Source organism: Pelophylax lessonae (genome assembly GCF_965119305.1).
Source record: "Pelophylax lessonae genome assembly, chromosome: 3".
NCBI classification, from domain to species: domain Eukaryota; kingdom Metazoa; phylum Chordata; class Amphibia; order Anura; family Ranidae; genus Pelophylax; species Pelophylax lessonae.
In genome coordinates, this window is record NC_138770.1 from 624,086,081 (window position 1) to 624,107,330 (window position 21,250).

The following is a 21,250-nucleotide window of genomic DNA, read 5'->3' on the forward strand; positions in this document are numbered from 1 at the left end:
AGCTCCAGAAGAAGCTGTTTCAAGCAAAACATGTTGAGCAATCTGGCTCTATCAATTATCTGCTTTTCCTGTATCACATCAATCGATCTAGATGGACGGCAACACACGTACTTACCATCATCTGTGAGATCTGTTTGACGTGAAGTATTCAGAAATACTGCAGTCATTATTGTTTCAATTACATTTGTATACTCTTATCATTTTATGGTAGTTATACATATTAACGCCTCTGTTGAGGCGAGTTACCCATGTTGTTAATGTACTTTTAGTTGTAAATTAATAAAATTGTTATATCTTAACATATTCAGTGCGGTTAAAGTCCATGCTTTTCCAACAACCTATTTCCAATTTATTTAGGATGTGGCACCTAAATACACTTATATGCGCTCAGTATATTGCTATCTGTTAGCGCACATTATTATAGTATTCCCTTTGGTGATGACGTTTCACAATGGGCTCTTCGTTGCGGAAATTTCAGGGTGAACCTTTCAGTGTGGACGTTTCCGTGCAGGCCCCTCAGTATGGACCCTTCAGTGTGGACATTTAAGGGTAAGCCCTTCACTGTGGACAATCCAGTGTGAATATTTCAGTCTAGGCCCTTCAGTGTGGTTATTTCAGGGTGAACCCTTCTGTGTGGTCATTTTAGCGTGGAGCCCTCAGTGTAGACATTTTCAGAGTGAATCCTTCAGTGTAAACATTTCCATATGTGCCCTTAAGTGTAGTCATTTCAGTGTGGGCCCTTTAGTGTGCACAATTCAGAGTAAACCTTTCTGTGTGGACATTTCAGTGTAAGCCTCTCCTGGCTGTCCTTCTCCCGGTAGTTTCCTCCTGCTGTCCTTTTCTTGCTCCCATTCCTCCTGGTTGGGATCCCTCTGTGTGTCATGAAGAGGGGTCCCTTCCACACCCAAGACCAGGCCTGATCCCCTCCCAGACTAGGGGGTTACCCTCAAAGGCCTTCAACAGCCTAACACTCCATCTCCAGCTTCCACCCAAACTCCACACTGCCCCAGCTGGACTGACCCTAAGTATTTGAGGGGGCCTGCCCCCTGCCAATCCATCTGTTAGGGATTGGTCAGGGCCCTCATGAATACTCCAGGCAGCTCCTCCTCCCCTTCATGCCCAAACCTCTGTTAGTTTCCAGAAATAGGGCGAGGTATCATAGATGCTGCCTGTGAGTCATACCAGCCTCCCTGAGTCACTCACCTGACCCAGATTAAACCACAAGCCTGAACAATTTTACAATACTAACAAAAATTCTAATTCTAGCAACGCTAGGGGTGTTACACTAACGTTAGCCATTTAGAGTAGAAAAGTCAGCATTGGCCCTTCAGTGTGGACATTTGATCGTAGACCCTTAAAGCGGACCTTCAGTCAATTTTTCATCTTTCCATCTATTATCCTCTGCCCTTGTTGTTTTAACTTTGGATAGTAAAACATTTTTTTCTGCTAGTAAATACATTATACAGCCCACTTCCTCTTTTATGTCTGGTCATTGACCTAGGCTAATGACATCATGCACAACTCTCTCTCTGTCCCGTGAGAGTTTGCCAGCAAGGGAGGAGGGATGAGTCATAGGAGAGCCAAGGAGAGCTGCAGAGCTGGAGGGGGCTGGATGAGATAACAGGAGACTGCAGAGATCCATCTGTATTAATCAAGTGAGGAGAAATGGGCAGGCAAGCAGTGGTGTGAGTGTGTCTGTCTGTGTATATGTGTGTGTGTGTCTGTGTAAATCCAGGAAGTGAACAGGCAGCAGCTTCAGCTGCCCACAATTAAACTGGCTGCAGTCAGACTTAGTGGAGGGAGATTTCTGCAGCATATTTGGCAAGTACCAATTGCCAGTATATATAAAATATAATGCAAAGTGGTTGGAGGAAAGCTTCAGAATGGCAAATATGTTTTTATTACAAATGATGTGAGCAGACTGCAGTTCCTCTTTAACCACCTGCCAACCGCATAATGCAGATTTACTGTGGCAGGTCGGCTCGGCTTTGCATAATCACATAGATCTACGTGACCATGTGTACGTGGTCTTGGCGGTGCGTGAGCGCCACCAGAGCCGTGCTCCCGCTGTGATTAGACACAGCGGAAGGCAGACCGCGGGAGGAGCAGGCGCGATAGCCGCCGGCCTCCTGCGATCTTCGGCTAGACTGACAGGAGAACTGTCTGGAATGTAAACAATGCAAGACAGCTCTCCTGTCAGAGAGTCAGGGAAAGATTGTGTGATTCAGCTAAGCCTTTAACCCCTTGATCACACCTAGTGTTAACCCCTTCCCTGCCAGTGTCATTTATACAGGAACAGTGCATATTATTTAGCACTGATCACTATATTAATGTCACTGGTCCCCAAAAGTATCAGATTCGTCCGCCGCAATGTCGCAGTCCCGATAAAAATTGCTGATCGCCGCCAATACTAATAAAAAAAAAAAAAGTCCAAAAATCTATCCCATAGTTTGTAAACACTATAACTTTTGCACAAACCAATTAATATAAGCTTTTTGGGATTTTATTTACCAAAAATATGTAGCAGAATACAAATTGGCCTAAACTGATAAAAAAAGTTCGATTTTTAAAAAAATTTTTATTGGGAATGTTTTATAGCAGAATGTAAAAAATATTGTTTTTTTTTTCAAAATTGTCGCTCTTTTTTTGTTTATAGCGCAAAAACTAAAAACCGCAGGACATCAATTGTATTTGGATACAGCGTCTCATGACCGCGCAATTGTGAGTTTAAGTAACGCAGTGCCGAATCGCAAAATAGGCCCTGGTCAGGAAGGGGGTAAAATCTTCCGGGGCTTAAGTGGTTAAGGGGTCATTAAAACCTTCCAGAGCTGAAGTGGTTTAAGTGTCAATATTTCAACATGGGTTCTTCAGTGTAACCTATCAGAATAGGGTTTTCAGGGCTAATAATTTGGCACATTGTACAATAGTGCCAAAATGGTATTGTTCACATATAGCAGGTTTTGATTGATTTGCCACATATAACGTTCACATTATTATTGATAGTATTATTGGCACTGAAAATGCAAACATCAGCTAGATAATATTATGAGCGCTGCTTATGAGGTTGAACTTTGGCTTGAGTTAGGAATTAGGTTGAAGATTAAGAGTTGGAGATATACTGTATAATGACCTATTCACAATGGTATATTACTGACTAGAATGTGCTGAAGTTTTGTGGTCATGTAACCCTTGAATGGCATTTTAGCTCTGGGAATAATATTTTTATGATGGGAAATAGTAACATTTCATAGGATATTTAGAGTGAAAAGGAAAATATACATTGTGATTCAATAAGGAATAGAACACTTGTGTTTGTATATTCCATGGGATTTTACCATGTGTTGTTTATACAAGCAGAAACCAAGAAACCCATTAGCCTTAAAATGATTACAATGCAAATGTAATTTACAGACTTTCACTTGGTACTGTAACGGGACATTTAGTATTATCTTTTCCCCTTTTATTATGACAAATCATACTTCCCTGTTACGCCGACTTCTTAAAAGTCCCCACATTTATTAAACACTTCTGATTCCTAAAATTCATAAGGATGTGGAATATTTATTCATTTATTTATTATACGTATTTAAAAAGTGATGACAATTTATGCAGTGCTTTACGTACTGTACTAAAAATGACATGGGTTTGTGGTTATAGTATATGGGTAGTGAACAAGAAGGGAAATTTTGTGTGATCAGTCAGGTAGTTTCCTGATGAAGGGTCTTGGAGTTCAGAACCAACACAAACAGTAGTTGGGTACAGTTTTATCTCTTAGGCCATATTTACTACAATTTATTCCTATGGGCGGCTAGAGTTTTGGCTTGTTCTACCTAAACACTTAGGCCTCATAAGGTCTGGGGTGTGGTTGTAAATCATGGACCAAAGGATCCTGAGAAGCTGGCCAGGGGTTTCTGGTAAAGCTCAGATTTTCCACCAAAAAAGAAGAGAGGGAGGCGGGAGAGCCTTTATAGCAGGCATGTCCAACCTGTGGCCCGGGGGCCGCATGCGGTCCGGAACCGCAGGCAATGCGGCCCACTGTCCCCTGACAATTATTTTATTTTTTTTTTGCTGGGGAGGAAGGAAGTCGAGCCGGGGAAACGGCCACAGAGGCAGCCTTGGAGGGGATCATCCACTAGTTGTGTTAAATTAGTGCTGGGGGGGTGGTGGACGCGGCAGCACGGGAAGGGCGCAGCGGCGTTTTATTACTTATATACCTTAACTATAGTATATATTTTATATGCGGCACGAGAAAATTTCTCTACACTCAATGTGGCCCAGAGAAGCCAAAAGGTTGGACACCCATGCTTTATAGTGTAGCAAAAATAATTAAAAAAACAAGAATGCAGTGCTTCCAGAATAAAAGGAAAAAAGGTCAAAATGGACAATTGTTTAGGCTGTGGTCACCCAACTATGGGAGAACACACAATTTTCCTAGATGGCAGGTGGAGAAAACAGTGTCAGTGTGGTCACTCTCCATGCCTCGGGCCTTTTCATCCTGGATGCTTTTAGGGGGTTCTCAGGTGGGTGAAGGAAGTAGTGGAAATAGTCAGCGCAAAAAGGTCTCATAGGGAGTCTGATTGGTAGAGGCACCCGATATGGTTGTTCAAAGAATAGGCAAAAGTCATCTGCTTTTTTAAAACATTCAATTACTTTATTTCACTGACTAAAACGTGTTTTGTGGCTTTAAATTACCACTTCCTCAATTCAAGATGATAAAATTGGTGACTAGTATCAGGCGGTAGTGAGATTCACTTGGGGAATATTCTTTAATGGCCACTAGTTGGAATGTAGAACTTGTGTCAGTGATGTCATCTAGGTGGACCATATGTAGTTAGTGTAGTGTGCAGACACACACACATCAAAAACACATACAGATTAGGAGAAAAGTTCAAGAATATACTAATTTTACACCCCTATATCTGCCAGCAGTACCAAGCCATGGGTGACATCACAGGTCTTCCAACAAAATACTTTGAAAACTATGGATCACATTTATTGCGCACAGATGCTCAAATACTATGTAGAAACATTTTGATGATCTCACCAGAAGGCCCTTGATTTTTTTTTTTATTAAAGTGGTTGCAAACCTCAGTCATAAAAACTGAGCTCCGGTTGAAAGTACATATATCTGTATTGTTAACTTGTCTCTCTCCAAAGCTCTAAGTGTTTTTTCTCTCTGGTGCTTCCTTCCTCTGTTATCAGCATGAGTCACTTCTGGGAAGTTTTCCTGACACATGAGATACATTTGTGTCGGGAGGGAGGGGAGGCAGAGCTCAGAACGCAGCTTGACTATTGACAACACAGTTCTTCTGTTGTGTGGATGGGGGATGTGTTCCTTTCCTCCAATCAGCACAATCCCACACACTGTAACTGCAGTCTCTCCGCCCCCTCCTCAGTGATACTAAAGACGGTGAAGGAATTTAACACAATTGTACCCTTTTGAATGGGTATAGGGAAGCGAGGGCTGCAAACGGACAAGTAAAACCTATGTAGGAGGATTTGTTTATTTTCTGTGTATCACCTGAGGCTGTTCACTTCACTAGGTATATAAGAGAGTTTACATCCACTTTAAGCTCTGAGATGCAGTGCAGACACTCAAAGCTAAACACCAGGTGCAATTAAAAAAGTGAGCACACAAAAAGTGGATACAGGCACTCAGTAGCCATACTGATTGGGTAAGGCAGATACGGGGGCACAGTCTACAGGAGGCAAGCACTAGGGCCTATAGTATAAAGGTATATGTAGACAAATAATTCTCACTGAGATAGTCCAGGTAAGTGTCCACCCATGAGACAAACAAAGATAAAAATTCCCAGTTCAATTTGCTAACCAGTTTGCTTACCAACCAAATTAAAGCGGAGTTCCACCCTAAAATTATACTTACCTCCATCTTCTTGCTCCGGGTCACCTGAAAAACGAATGGATAATCGCAATTTTTTTTCTTTTTTACTAACCTTGTTTAGAAGAAAATATTACCTTACTTCCTCTTCCTCCCCTCGGCGGCCACGGCGATTCGTCACTTCCTGGCTTGCAATGATTCCTGGGAGCTGAACGTCATCGCTCCCAGGAATCAATGCGCCTGCACAGGCCCCGACGTCAGTTCCGGTGCAGGTGCCGTCATACCTTGCTAAACAGCTTCTGGGCATGCCCAGAAGCAGTGCAGGGATGACGCTGCGGCACCGGAAGTGATGGCGGGGCCGGTGCAGTGCATCGTGGGACCGAAGAAGACGGAAGAGGACACAGAAGAGGATCGCGCTGGCTTCAAGCTGCCCACACCTGAGATGGCAGCGCTGGACAATACATTTTCAAGGTAAGTATTTCTTCTAAAAGATAAGTTCCATTGTGGAATGTACTAGCCCTGACTGTCCCGGGGGTATTTTTATTAAAAAAAACTTTCCCAGGGTGGAACTCCGCTTTAACCTGTCTAACAGTTTGCATCAAAACAGGGGTTTAGTTAGCACACATTTGCAAACGCATGTGTAAGCTGCAGGGCCAATTCACGACACCCTGTATTACCTGCAGTCCTAACTCTTGTAAATTTATGAGAGTCTCCACAGTGCAAGCACATGCAAGCTAATGGATAGATAGGGGGCAGGTGAGCCTGGAGGTGGCCCAACCCTCCTAAAGGTACTTTGGAGCATAATGGATGCCCAGCGAATGGTACAACAGCAAAGGCATCCAGTATGTCCACTCACCAGTATTAATTAACAACAAAGAAAATGGCCTCTGTCCCCACCTATAACTGGCCCTCATAGCAAAGAACACATGGAAGGGCAACGCACATGGGACAAACAAAGATTAAAATTCCCACTTCAATTTGCTAACCAGTTTGCTTACCAACCATATCGACCTGTCTAACAGTTTGCGTCAAAACAGGGGTTTATTTAGCACACATTTGCAAACGCATGTGTAAGCTGCAGGGCCACTCCACGGCACCCTGTATTACCTGCAGTCCTAACTCTTGTAAATTTATGAGAGTCTCCACAGTGGAAGCACATGCAAGCTAATGAATAGTATCCACCCAGACAGGTCCTCAGTTCAATTATTCTCAGGATAGCCATATGTAGGGACGTAGAGACCAGATAGATGTATAGAATGTCTACATATATCTTGTCCTGTAGACTGTGTCCCCATATCTGCCTTACCCAATCAGTATTATTTCGGATGGCCTGTATCTGCTTGATCATTCTGCTCCATTGACAATATATATACGACTGTAATTAGCTCCAGAAGAAGCGCGTCATTGCGCGAAACTAGTCAAGCACAGATCAAACTAATTTTGAGCAGAACTGACATACCCTGAGTTGGTTTTTGTTGACCTCTAATTATTCTTGCCTGGATTTCACCTGTTTGAGTTATCTGTTGTGTTACTATATTGGGGCGTTTTACCAATCTTAGGGATGTCTCTGGTTCTAAAGAGCCTTGTTGGTTTAGTCCTAGAGGATTATAGACCACCCATTTGTTAGCGGTAATGACAATTTTAAGCTCACTTGATGTATGTATTTTTTAAACTTGACTATGCCAATATTTTTTGTTACAATAAAGTTTGTACACGAATCTTTTAATTATGCCTATAAAGTTAATTTCTTCCCATTTTTCTTGATTATCTTTGCTAACCTTTGGGATGTAGCATAGTGTAGTGTTTTTCTGTCCACAGTAGCAGGGAGCACAAGCACAATTTGATTTACCAATATCAATGTATGTCATGGCCTCAGCAGACACAACTCCACGCCCCCTGATGCATTTCACCCTACCCACTGAGGGCTACGACTAAGCCTCGGTGGTTTGGACCAAACGCATCAGTGGATGTGGCCAGTGGAGCAGTGTTGACTATGGCCATCACATACATTCACATGGATCGTGCTGGGTGAGCGGCGTCCTAGACTTTTTACATTGCATTTTGTTTTTAGGTCTGCTTTAACCTTTTCATTCAAATCCTCCCTTAAGAAAAGCCAGCACTATAAGTGCAGGAGCATTTTCTTGTGAGATTGGGGATCCCTAATTTTTCGATATCTCATTAAAAGGTCTATGATACAGGACCATGCTTAAGTGCTGCAGGTAAAAGCCAGGGAGTAAGGCAAGCATATTTTTGAATTTTTTTACATGTAACATTATTTTATTACATGGGAGAGTGGAGGTCTAAAAGTAGGACCTTTCATTTTAATGCCAGGTCTCCTCTGAACCCTTTTTTGCTGCATATTCACTTCCTCCTGTGCTGGAAGCCTTTGCTCCGGTTGCAAGCAGTCCCACAATAAAATTATACAACTTCCATTGCCAAAAAAAAAAAAAAACACTCCCTGTGTCATAATAAAGATCTGCCCTGTTCCCATCTTCTCTTTTTTGGATTATTGCAATAGTCATGAACTGAACCCTATTTCAGAATAGTAGAACTGTAATTTCTGGAATCCATTCCGTTAGAATGAAACTATAAACATCATTTTTTATAAACTGTATTAGTCTGAGTATTTTGGCAAGTCTGGTCACAAGTATGGTCAACAGATGTGTCAGATTTAGTTGAAAAGCCACAATTCACATGACTCCCAAGAACTTTTCTCATTGTCCTACTCAAATCAGTCAGCATTTCAGCATTGTTCATGGTTGTGTAATTACAGTATAATATGACAAAGGTTGGGAATGAAGCTATATTCATCTAAGAAATAACAGCATATTATATCCCATAGGGGTATACAGTGGACGTGCTTCATTTAACCACTCCAATAGAAAAAGTGGGGTTCCCCTAGGAACGGGACTTTATAGGCAAATACAGTGCCTTGCGAAAGTATTCGGCCCCCTTGAACTTTGCGACCTTTTGTCACATTTCAGGCTTCAAACATAAAGATATAAAACTGTAATTTTTTGTGAAGAATCAACAAGTGGGACACAATCATGAAGTGGAATGAAATTTATTGGATATTTCAAACTTTCTTAACAAATAAAAAACTGAAAAATTGGGCGTGCAAAATTATTCAGCCCCTTTACTTTCAGTGCAGCAAACTCTCTCCAGAAGTTCAGTGAGGATCTGTGAATGATCCAATGTTGACCTAAATGACTAATGATGATAAATAGAATCCACCTGTGTGTAATCAAGTCACCGTATAAATGCACCTGCACTGTAATAGTCTCAGAGGTCCGTTTAAAGTGCAGAGAGCATCATGAAGAACAAGGAACACACCAGGCAGGTCCGAGATACTGTTGTGGAGAAGTTTAAAGCCGGATTTGGATACAAAAAGATTTCCCAAGCTTTAAACATCCCAAGGAGCACTGTGCAAGCGATAATATTGAAATGGAAGGAGTATCAGACCACTGCAAATCTACGAAGACCTGGCCGTCCCTCTAAAATTTCAGCTCATACAAGGAGAAGACTGATCAGAGATGCAGCCAAGAGGCCCATGATCACTCTGGATGAACTGCAGAGATCTACAGCTGAGGTGGGAGACTCTGTCCATAGGACAACAATCAGTCGTATACTGCACAAATCTTGCCTTTATGGAAGAGTGGCAAGAAGAAAGCCATTTCTTAAAGATATCCATAAAAAGTGTAGTTTAAAGTTTGCCACAAGCCACCTGGGAGACACACCAAACATGTGGAAGAAGGTGCTCTGCTCAGATGAAACCAAAATCGAACTTTTTGGCAACAATGCAAAACGTTACGTTTGGCGTAAAAGCAACACTGCTCATCACCCTGAACACACCATCCCCACTGTCAAACATGATGGTGGCAGCATCATGGTTTGGGCCTGCTTTTCTTCAGCAGGGACAGGGAAGGTGGTTAAAATTGATGGGAAGATGGATGGAGGCAAATACAGGACCATTCTGGAAGAAAACCTAATGGAGTCTGCAAAAGACCCTGAGACTGGGACGGAGATTTGTCTTCCAACAAGACAATGATCCAAAACATAAAGCAAAATCTACAATGGAATGGTTCACAAATAAACATATCCAGGTGTTAGAATGGCCAAGTCAAAGTCCAGACTTGAATCCAATCGAGAATCTGTGGAAAGACCTTAAAACTGCTGTTCACAAACGCTCTCCATCCAACCTCACTGAGCTCGAGCTGTTTTGCAAGGAGGAATGGGCAAAAATTTCAGTCTCTCGATGTGCAAAACTGATAGAGACATACCCCAAGCGACTTACAGCTGTAATCGCAGCAAAAGGTGGCGCTACAAAGTATTAACTTAAGGGGGCTGAATAATTTTGAACGCCCAATTTTTCAGTTTTTTATTTGTTAAAAAAGTTTGAAATATCCAATAAATTTCATTCCACGTCATGATTGTGTCCCACTTGTTGTTGATTCTTCACAAAAAAATACAGTTTTATATCTTTATGTTTGAAGCCTGAAATGTGGCAAAAGGTCGCAAAGTTCAAAGGGGCCGAATACTTTCGCAAGGCACTGTACCTATCAAAAGTGTACTCAGAAGTAAAAATGATATAATAGTTTATTTAGACTCGTAAACAATATCATAACAACAATGTATCAAAACACATCAGTATAAAAACAAGTTACAATCAATGCGGCTGAAATACATCACTGAGAGTGGACAGAGTGGAATTCACAAAAGGATCTGATGCGTTTCGGGCGTGGCCTTTCTCAAAGGTCAATTGGGATTCATCTCTGAATGCAAATGAAAAAACATGTAAGTTCATAAATGATAACTATATCATGTATATCAATGCATCAGCACAATATAATCGCATACATTGCATCACTTGTATGTGTAGAGTGATAAATAGATGGTATATTGTGTATAATGTATATAAACAGTGATTGATACACACCGCTCATATCATTCGGGATGTATATATTGCCGCATATACAACATTGCTGCAATTGGGAGACATGCAGCAATAAGAAGAGAGCGCTCAAGGCAGGGGGAAGAAGAGAGGGCAGGGTCAACAAAGTCTAACCGTGTGATCGCAGCAGTGTATACTATCAAAGAATAGAGAATCACTGATTGCTCACAGTTTTTCCCGCAAGGATCCCGGATAGCCCAAAATAGTGTCTAAGGAAAATAAAGAAATAGAAGAAATTATATAAACTAAAACTTTTTGGCATACAGGTAATTATCAACTAGAACTGGACTCCAGTATAAGTCCATATGTCTATACCTGCAATCTGCGTATAGTTCCTTATCAGGGTACTTATGTGGTGCTCAAGATGAAGAGATATATCTTCATAAAGGGTATGAGAGTGTATATATCTCAGTGATCCCTTCAAAAGAGTATATATATAAGTAGAATTAGCAGATTGCCCTTCCAGCATAAATTAATGAGCAAAGAGAGAAGAAACCAAGAAATATGGGACCACCCAGAAAGTGTGGTGAAAATATATTGTAAAACCTAGAATGAAAATGCTCCATTCTAATGCTAGAGCATAATACTGTATATAAAGTGTCATAGAAAAAGGGGTATCAAGTGCTCCAGGGGTAAGAAGGAAACAACAGAGTCCTAGGGGACTATATACGTTCAGAAAGAGTGCATACAATTCAAGAAAAGTGCACAAGTGAATGAGATAGAATCATCTATAGTATATACGTTTTGAATAAGAAAATTATAACTTGAAACCCAATAGAAAAGTCATAAGGACATGCCAGAACAAACACCAAAGAAAAATGAGGCCGTGCAGGGCCATCAAGAGTGCAGTAGATCGTAGTGATAAAGCGCCATCAGAGAGTCAACACTGAGGAAAATGCATAAAGAAAGAGTGCAAAATGGGAAGATACCCAGAACATACCTGCTGCGTGGAATAGTAGATCTATTTCCCCCGGCTCGGCGAGAACAATGAGGACCGCCGATGCCGGTTAAAAAGACGCCCGCGCATGCACCGTAGGGGCCGCTCAGGCACGGGCGAGGAAAGGGCCAATGGGGTCCCCCGTGTCTGGAACGCACCACTCCGCCCAACGAGCAAGTCGGACAACTTCAGCCCCGGAAGAATTACCCCATCCATAACCAGGCGTTTTTTTGGGATACAGCACTGCATTATTTTAACCACTTGCCGACCGCCCGCCGCAGATATACTGCAGCAGGCTGGCTCGGCTGCTCTGCTGGGACGCGTGCACCGCTGGAGGAGCACGTCTGCCCCCATTAGGCAGCAGGGAAGCCGATTCATGGGGCCAGCAGCCACGATTGCCGCCGGGCACCCTCGATTGCTCCCCGTTGAGAGAGAACGACGGTCTGCTGTTGTAAACACAGCTGACCGCTGTTCTCTCTGGAATGATCACAGAGCGCCTGTGATCCTCCTATTTAGAATTACAGGTCTCTGTGTTGATTCCACAAATCCCTCCCCCATAAAGTTAGAGAACACCCCCTAGGCATACATTTAACCCTTTGATCGCCCCTCAGTTAACCCCTTCCCTGCCAGTGCCATTATTACAGTAATAATGCATAGTTGTGTCTCAGAACGAATCCAAATGGATTTATGAACTGGAAAGCATGCATCCACAGGGCCTCAACATTGATATGGACATTAATTGTTTCATATCAAATTTCTAATGATGAGGCCTCTGATGTATCCTTGAAATCAGCCCTATCCTAATGCCCTCTGTACATGAAAGTTGGTTATTCTATACTTTTTTCCTTTTTTCTTTTTTCCTTTTTTTTGGGAGACCCCCCTGTGGCGCTTCCTCATTGAGTGGCGGGGCCCAATCCTTAATTTATTATATCATTAATATTATTTTGTTATATTCCTTGTATATTTTTTTGAATATTATTTTACCCATCACTGGTGCCTTTATTTAATTTCTTTTTGTCCCCATTTTGCAAGTGTAATTGTCACTACTTAACTTCAGTCTTATTTTATATATGTAGAGGCCTTTACAGGATCCCTATGTATGTTCTCACATATTACATATAAATTTAAAATAGGTTCTCTTCCACTGTTCTTTTGCAATTTGGAGCCACTTTAATTCTTAACCTTTATTTCCATTTTTTACACTATATATAGATTACACAGTTTGCACAAATTAATTTTTGGTCCTATATATTCATTTTTTTAATATATAGTTACTGGCACCAGGGTGTGGTATTGGATAGCCCTATGACAGGGGTCACCACACTGATGCACTGATTTATTTATAAAAGGCACAATTAATATTTTTTTATTTTAAGGTGGTCATCCTTTCACAGGGGGCCCGGTCTTCTTTAAATACCTATATATATATTTTTTTTTTCATATTTTTCTATATAATCTTATAATATAGTTAATTTTAATTTTACTTATATTATTCCAACATTCATAACTTCCCCTCCCCCGCCCCCCTTAGATACATTATTGTATATGTGACATAGGGGGTATTATATTTAATGATCTTATTTTATGATATTCTCACTTGGAATTTATACCATGAGTTTTGCTGGGTGAAAGGACTGAATGAAAATGGCTAACATTGCGGTTTTATCTTTTTTGTCCCATTGTAATTAACTATTTTTATAGATACATATACTATGTAAACTTCCTTTGTATTCGCATTTATATTAATATCCGCTCCCTTTATATCCGATAGCGCTGCTTGAGCAATTACCTGCATACGTGTAGCAGCCAATAGTATCGCTTGTAATAAATTACAATGTCTCCTCCGTACATGCATTCCAAGATCTGAGGACATCATACGTTGATGACAAAACGCGTCATTTTGGAACGCACGTAGGACACGTGACCGGTAGTTGGAAGGACTGTTTTGGAACGCACGCGAAAGCCGGCGTTTCCTAGCCTCCCCTACCTGAGTGCATACCGTTCAGGGTGCACCACTCGTGTCCATTATTGCTTTTTATTATTTGGTCTGTCTCTTATGGCATGCAACATGTTTTATGACTGACCCCTATATTTTAAATAAATATTTTTTTAATGGACTTCACTATGAGGCTTTCTTATATTTTCTGACATCCGATACCATACGGAGTCCATATACAGGGATACACAGGAGGACCTATAACCAGGAACTGCGGGAGGGCCGAGAGTATCATATACCCCCATTGGGAGGAGGAAAAGCTTCCCTTGAGCCTGAATGATCCCCCTGCCGTAGGGCAGGAGGGGATCTATCAACTCTGGTGAGTTTTCCTGACACACACACCCCCAGCACAACGGTGGTCCCCTGATCTCCACTCCAAGCACTACTCTTTTGGGACTTGTCCCTGTGCTTCTTTTGGATCTACATCCCTGCATGGCGTATATTTATACTCGGCACAGGCGCACATAGGACTGACTTCTGTGGACATTTAATAACTTGCTGCTTTTAATAAGGACACTATTTCCGTTTTTTTTTTGTGTTCTTTTTTGTTTTCACTTAGAGCTGATTGTTTCATCACCTATTGGATTAGTGCCTAATGTGTGTGTGGGCCCTCATTATTGCATATATATATATATATTGGTTCACATCTTATTGTATAATTCTTGTATTTTTGAGGTATAATTCACAAATTACTTACACATATTTGCACAATTTGCAAGCGCAAATCCGTGGGGTGTATCACACCTCTTCTTTTTAAATTATATTTTTCTCTGTGGCAGGAGGAGGTTTTAGCGGCTGCACATTTAACCACTTAAGCCCCAGCCCTATTTCGGACACTTTTTGTTTACAAGTTAAAACCAGCATTTTTTCCTAGAAAACTACTTAGAACCCCCAAACATTATATATATTTTTTTAGCAAAGACTCTGGAGAATAAAATGTCGGTCATTGCAAAACTTTTTGTCAAGCGGTATTTGCGCAGCGGTCTTTAAAACGCCATTTTTTTGGAAAAAAATTGAAAAATCACATTTCACTGCATTTAAAAAATACTAAACAGTAAAGTTAGCCCATTTTTTTTGTATATTGTGAAAGATGATGTCACGCCGAGTAAATAGATACCCAACATGTTACGGTTTAAAATTGCGCCCCCCCGTGGGATGGCGACAAACTACGGTCAATAGAGATCTCAACCTGCGACGCTTTAAATTTATTTAACGGTTACCAGTTTAGAGATAGAGTGTAGCTCTTTTTTTTAAATTATTGCCCACGCTCTGGCGATCGCGGCGATACCTCACATGTGGGGTTTGAACAGCAATTTCATTTGCGGCTCGACTTGCGTATACGTTTTTTTTTTGTGCGCGAGCTAACGGTGACGGGGGCGGCGAAATTTTTTTTTTTTTTTCCTATTTATTTTTTATTTTTTTTAAACTTTATTACAGGTTTTTAAAAAAAAAAAAAATCTGATCACTTTTATTGCTGTCACAAGCAATGTAAACATCCCTTGTGACAGCAATATGTGTGACAGGTACACTTTATGGAGGGATCGAGGGTCTAAAAGACCCTAGACCCCTCCACTACACTTCCCTGTATGCAAAACGCCGAAAACAGCATTTTTGCATACAGCCGTTTTTTAAATTTGCCGCCTTTTGCAGCACAGTAACCCGGAAGTGACGTCATGGACGCCGCCTCCGGGTTACGTCATTGGAGCCCCGATCGATGCCGTTTCCGGCATTCATCGGGACTCCATCCAGCCGGCGGACGTGCCGGCTGGGTGCTCGGGGCTGGGACGGTATCACTTTCAGAGGTGATCCATAGGTGCAGGTGTACCCCCCCCCCCTTTTTTTTTATATAGCAGAAAGTAAATTAAAATTATTTATTTATTTTTTTTTCAGAATTGTCTCTCTTTTTTTGTTTATAGCGCAATAAATAAAAATCGCATAGGTGATCAAATACCACCAAAAGAAAGCTCTATTTGTGGGGGGGAAAAAAAAAGGACATTAATTGTACTTGGGTACAGCGTCGCACGACCGCCCAATTGCCAGTTAAAGTAATGCAGTGCCGAATCGCAAAAAATGGTCTGATCATTAGGGGGCAAAACCTTCCGGGGCTGAAGTGGTTAACTGACAAATACGCGGTCATCCAACGCTGTACCCATAAAAAATTGATGTCCTTTTTTCCCCACAAATAGAGCTTGTCAGTCTTTATTTGTTTATAGAGCAAAAAATAAAAACCGAAGAGATGATCAAATACCACCAAAATAAAGCTCTATTTGTGGGAAAAAAAGGACATCAATTTTTTTTTCAGGTACGACCGCGCAGTTGTCAGTTAAAGAAGGAGGTCTTTGTACTCCTCACCTGGTTGCCACCACATACGCTTGACACCATCTGAACCAAATAAGTTTATCTTGGTCTCATTAGACCACAGAACATGGTTCCAGTAATCCATGTCCTTAGTCTGCTTGTCTTTAGCAAAATGTTTGCGGGCTTTCTTGTGCAACATCTTGAGAAGAGGCTTCCTTCTGGGATGACAGCCATGCAGATAAACTTAATGCAGTGTGCAGCGTATGGTCTGAGCACTGACAGGCTGACCCCCCACCCCTTCAACCTCTGAAGCAATGCTGGCAGCACTCATACCTCTATTTCCCAAAGACAACCTCTGGATATGACGCTGAGCAGTGCACTCAACTTCTTTGGTGGACCATGGTGAGGCCTGTTCTGAGTGAAACCTGCCTGTTAAACCGCTGTTAGGTCTTGGCCACTGTGCTGCAGCTCAGTTTCAGTGTCTTGACAATCTTCTTATAACCTAGGCCATCTTTATGCAGAGCAACAATTATTTTTTTCAGATCCTCAGAGAGTTCTTTGCCATGACTTGCCATGTTGAGCTTCCAGTGGCCAGTATGAGAGAGTGAGAGCAATAACACCAAATTTAACACACCTGCTCCCCATTCACACCTTGTAACACTAACGAGTCCCATTACAGCGGGGAGGGAAAATGGCTAATTGGGCCCAATTTGGACATTTTCACTTAGGGGTGTACTCACTTTAAACCACTTGCCAGCGGTTTAGACATTAATAGCTGTGTGTTGAGTTATTTTGAGGGAACAGCAAATTTACACTGTTATACAAGCTGTACACTCACTACTTTACATTTTAGTAAAGTGTAATTTCTTAAGTGTTGTCACATGAAAAGATATAATAAAATATTTACAAAAATGTAAGGGGTGTACTCACTTTTGTGAGATACTGTAAGTACCTATATTATATTATAGATATGATACTCCTCAATCCCCTGATGAAGGAGATGTGAATTCTCCGAAACACGTCAGGTGGAGGAAAATTCATCATATTTTCACATACCTTACAGTTGGTGCAATAGTAGCCTAGTTTGCCATGTCTCTATTTTTTTTATGTGTTGATGTATTAATAAATTCTGCTTTTTCGTATGTCACTTCTCATGTACATTTCTGTGATTTAAGCACCTAAAAAGTCCCAAAAAATAGGGAAATGTCTATGTCTTTATGTATTGAATAATAGGGATGTGTCATTTTACCGAGTGTTGTCAACTTGAGTCTATCTAGTACATGATCTAGCACTTCTAGGTTGGAGGCGGCCTGCTCTTGCTGTGTTTATTCACAGCAGGAGCGATCAGCGGGTACTGCGGACTCAATTTCCACCGGAACCTGCTGATCGTTGGTTACATAGGCAGAATGGCAGTCTGAGTATGTAAACAAGGCAGATTGCCGTTCTGTCAGTGGGAAAGGCATGGATCGTGTGCTCCTGCAAAGCAGGGACATGGATCAATACCTTTCCTTATTACCTCTCACAATTTATTAAAACACCAGCTAGGCACACATTTAACCCTTTGATCTCCCCTGATGTTAACCCCTTCCCTGCCAGTGTCATTAGTACAGTGACAGTGCATCATTCTTAGTACCGATCACTGTATTGGTTTCACTCGTCCCCCAAAAAGTGTCAAAAGTGTCAATTAGTGTCCTAAATGTCCGCTGCAATATCGCAGTCTCACTATAACTCGCTAATCACCGCCATTCTTAGTAAAAAAATAAAAATAAATAAATAAAAATATTCCACAGTTTGTAAACGCCATAACTTTTGCGCAAACCAATGAATTAGCCTATTGGGATTTTTTTTTTTATCAAAAACATGTAGCAGAATACATGTTGACCTAAATTGATGAAGAAATTAGAACTTTTACCTTTTTTTACTGGATGTGTTTAATAGCAAAAAGTAAAAAAATATTGTTTTTTTTTTTCTTTTTTAGTTTATAGCACAAAAAATAAAAACCTCAGAGGTGATCAAATACCACCAAAAGAAAGTTCTCTTTGTGGGGGAAATTGCCGTGCAATTGTCAGTTAAAATAACGCAGTGCCATATCACAAAAAAATTACCTGGTCATGAAGGGGGGTAAATCTTCCGGAGGTCAAGTGGTTAAATGCCCAATTGTGTGTGTAGCACTGCCCCCTTGAGGACTACTGGATTGTTCACCTTTTCGGGTCCCCTGGGTTACCCTTAGCAACTGTATGCAGAATCTTAATACTTTACTCTCTGGCTCAGTCAATGAACAGTCTAGGGGTTTTTGTTGTTTTATTATAAATAGGGATGGGAGAAGGGATGAGTGGGATACTCCAGAACTTAAACTATTCACAATGCTGAGGACTCCTATCTATGGATGCGTCTAGGCCGCAGTTTCACTTTGCCACTAGATGAATCTGAGATAATGATCTTGAGCGCTTATCTTCAGGGTACTCGCCTAGCACCCCCTTTCTATCCACCAGCTGACACCCGTCCTCTGACTACAGTACTCCGGAGTGGCCCCCTTACTGGTCAGGCCCTTAGACACGATCCCCTGTACTACCGATACTGTTTTTCCAGTTTCTCCAGTGTCTCAACTCCTCCTAGTCAGCTCTTCTGGACCTCCGGGTTCAGCTCCTTCCTTCTGGCTCACCAGGCCGACTGCCTGTGACCATACACCAACCGCAGCAGAAGAGGAGGCAGTCGCCACCCTCCTTCCAGGACACTGCTCACCAGCCAAAGACCCGGAGCACATGTGCTCCTGGCTATACTACACCCCACAATGCACCGAGACAGCAGTCTGTGCCAATCACTGGGGCTGTATCATTGGCCAGATTTCCTCCACTGTCCAACGTGTCTTCCTATTGGACCAGTGGGGACACTCCCCTAGACCACATGAATCACACACTGAGCACATCTAACTCACAGATCCTGCTCCCTGTTAAGCAGAAAGAGATGCCTGGAGTAAAGGAGAGAAAAGACATGGACGGAGGGCCAGCATGACAGGGTTTAAAGGGATTTGGGCTAGCAGGGGGTGTCAGCTCAGTCTGATAAGAATTAATGGATTGTGGGACTCACTTGATTGGTGGCTAGGCCTGGAATTGGTGGAGCCGCATGGAGTGGTCAAACTAGGGGTCTTAGAAGGTCTTCAGTCGTGAGTCGGAGGGAAGCTGCGTTGGGGAAAACTTGTTTCTGAGTCGGTGCTGTGGCAGCTGGAGGCCTACTTAGGTTGGACGCAGGTACTTTCTTCTTTGATGGGACCTTGAGGCCCTAGTTTAGGCCCCTTTCACACAGGGGAGTCTGTCGGCGGACTCTGTTTTTCTCAGCGGGGGATCGATCCGCCGATCCCCCGATGAGCAAGAGGATGACAGCTGTGTCTCCGCTCTATGTGCGGAAACAGTGCTGTCAGGTCCCTGCTGTTCTCATCCGATCCCATCCGATCCGCTGGATGGATGGAAAATAGGGTTTCCATCTGTCCAGATTTGACAGATTGGATCGAATGTCAGCAGACATGTCTCCGCTGACATCCGACACCCCATAGAGATGCATGGGGGCATCCGTTCAGATCCGCCAAAAAAACGGACAGGCGGATCTGAACGGTCCGCCTGTGTGAAAGGGGCCCAAAGGTAGGGACCCGTCGGAGGTACGGCTCCCAGTAATTAGTATGTTGGTATCTGCAACTGGTTGTCTCTGAGTCAGTGCTGTGGCGGCTGAAGCCTAATTAAGTTGGACGCAGGTACTTTCTTCTTTGATGCCTACTAGGACCTTGAGGCCCCAGTTAAACTGGTTTTAACGTGTTATTTATCTGTTCTGTATACAGTTTTTTAATAAAAGGCTGCTTTGGCCATTTAACTGACCAGCTTGTGGTCATGTGATTATTTATAAGTGGTAAGGGCAATGGCGTACCAACAGGGGGGGCGGGGGGCACACCGCCCCGGGTGCCACAGATTAGGGGGGTGTCAGGGAGAACCAGGGTGACACCTGGGCCCGGCCGCCGGACTACCTCCGCCGCTCGCCGACACAGGAGCGCGGAGGAGGAGGAACTGTTCAGAGAATGAGAGAGAGATTACCATCACTCACGGAGCCCTGAATACACAGCGGGCGCTGCCGGAGTTAACTGTGCTAGTTAATGAGAAGGCGATTGGTTGCTAGGACCGTCTATCAACCTATCAACCAATCACCTGCTCATTAACTAGCACAGTTAACTTCGGCAGTTCCCGCTGTCCCGCTGACCGATGTGTATTCAGGGCTCGTGAGTGACGGTGAGTCTCTCTCCCATTCTCTGCTTTCAACAGTTCCTCCTCTGCTCTAAGGGGAGGGGGGGTGCTTGCATTGTAAGGGGGTTCTATTGGGGGGGATGTATTGTGATGGGGTTCTATTAGGGGGGGCATTTGCATTGTAAGGGGGTTCTATTGGGGGGGATGTTTTGTGAAGGGGTTCTTTTGGGGGGCGCTTGCATTGTAAGGGGGTTCTGTTGGGGGGGGCGCTTGCATTGTGAGGGGGTTCTATTGGGGGGGATGTATTGTGAAGGGGTTCTATTGGGGGGGGGGCGCTTGCATTGTAAGGGGGTTCTATTGGGGGGGATGTATTGTGAAGGGGTTCTATTGGGGGGGCGCTTGCATTGTGAGGGGGTTCTATTGGGGGGGCGCTTGCATTGTGAGGGGGTTCTATTGGGGGGGATGTATTGTGAAGGGGTTCTATTGGGGGGGGGGGTGGGTGCTTGCATTGTAAGGGGGTTCTATTGGGGGGGATGTATTGTGAAGGGGTTCTATTGGGGGGGGCGCTTGCATTGTAAGGGGGTTCTATGGGGGGGTTGTATTTTGAAGGGGTTCTATTGGGGGGGGCACTTGCATTGTAAGGGGGTTCTATTGAGGAGGGGGGGATGTATTGTAAGGGGGATCTATTGGGGAGGGGGGGATGTATTGTAAGAGGGTTCTATGGGGGGGCTTTGTATTGTAAAGGGGTTCTATGGGGGGCTTTGTATTGTAAAGGGGTTCTATTGGCGGGGGCTTTGTATTGTAAAGGGGTTCTATTGGGGGGGTTGTATTGTAAAGGGGTTCTATTGGGGGGGTCCAGAGGTACGGGGGCTGTGTAATGTGAAGGGGTCCAGGGGTACGGGGGCTGTGTAATGTGAAGGGGTCGAGGGGTACGGGGGCTGTGTAATGTAAAGGGGTCTGGGGGCTATGTAATGTGAAGGGGTCCAGGGGTACGGGGGCTGTG

General features: G+C 42.9%; 1 pseudogene across 1 annotated transcript in view; it reads left to right on the top strand.

Moving 5' to 3' along the window:
* Positions 1-21,250, top strand: part of LOC309550651 — a 113,237-nt pseudogene that overhangs the window by 33,202 nt on the left and 58,785 nt on the right. The window contains exon 3 of the transcript in view: positions 11,057-11,179. The product of the transcript in view is annotated as an uncharacterized misc_RNA (transcript). The remainder of the gene's footprint in view (positions 1-11,056; positions 11,180-21,250) is intronic.